Raw genomic sequence first — 1,259 nt, 5'->3', positions numbered from 1 at the left:
TCTCTAAGTGTAGCCCTGTGATAGACTGGTGACCTGTCCAGGGTGTCTCCTGCCTTCACCCTGAGTCAGCTGGGATAGACTCCAGCCCCCCACAACCCTAGTGAGGATTAAGTGGTGTATAGATAATGGATGTATGATGGTATTGAAAGTAGTTTCAGACCAGTTTTGGACTGATTTCAAACCAGGGATCAATCCATGAAGCAAATGTACCAAATAATCCAGGCTTATTACAGTTACTCTGATCAACTGTCAGGTTGTTTTGGTTCCATAAAGCAAATTGACTCTGGTTCAAACTCAGTTACTTTGGAAACTAATGCTGAAAAACTAACCTGGTCCATAACAGAATCACTGTCAGAAAACCCTGTCAGACTATCAGGCTCTTTATTCCTTGTTTTCTATAGCTCACATATATATTCTTTTTTTCTATAAATTCCCATTCTTTTATTCTATACTTGCACTATTCTCTTTTTACATGTGTACTTTTATACTTGTGTTTGCACTATTTCTTCTATTATGTACATTGTTCTTCTATTATGTGTGTATTTCTGTGTGTACTGCTGCTGGCAGCACTGAATTTCTCCAATGTGAGATAGATAAAGGCATATCCTATCTTATCATATCTTACTGTCAGGCTAACTATTCGACTAACTATAACTGTCAGATCGTCAGGCTAAGTGTCAGATTGTCAGGCTAACTGTCAGGCTAGCTTTCAGGTTTAATTGTCAAACTAAATAGCTGTCAGACTAAGTGTGAGGCTAACCGTCAAGCTAACTCTCAGGCTAACTATAAAAATAGCAGTAAACGTTTGTGAAATAGTGACATTATCAGGTGATGTGAATCCAGTGATATAGGGTCATTTTACGGTCACACAATGTTAAAGAACAAGTGACTATTTTTGAAAATACAGATTTTTGAGGAGGACATCACTCAAGTTTTATCATCTTAGTTATAGTTTCATTGTTTTTTTCACAGTCAATTTGTAAATAAATGCTTTTTTCTGTGTCTCCACCAGATATTATTTGTATTTTAGCAAAATGGTGAATATCTGTAATTAAATGATTTACTGTTTTTTTTAATCATTAATAAATATATCTGACGTTATTTAGAATTAAATATCTGTAATTTGACAAAACAGAGAAAAAATGTAAAATAGCAGTCAATTTAAAAAAAAACAAAACACTGAAAAACAGTTTGGACATTTTTAATAATTTTTGATGGAATAAAAGTAAAAAATTCCAGAAATTCTGCTTCAGAATCTT

This window comes from Stegastes partitus, unplaced genomic scaffold (assembly GCF_000690725.1).
Source record: "Stegastes partitus isolate 25-593 unplaced genomic scaffold, Stegastes_partitus-1.0.2 Scaffold1008, whole genome shotgun sequence".
In the NCBI taxonomy this organism is placed as follows: Eukaryota; Metazoa; Chordata; class Actinopteri; family Pomacentridae; genus Stegastes; species Stegastes partitus.
Note: the sequence above shows the minus strand (reverse complement) of the source record.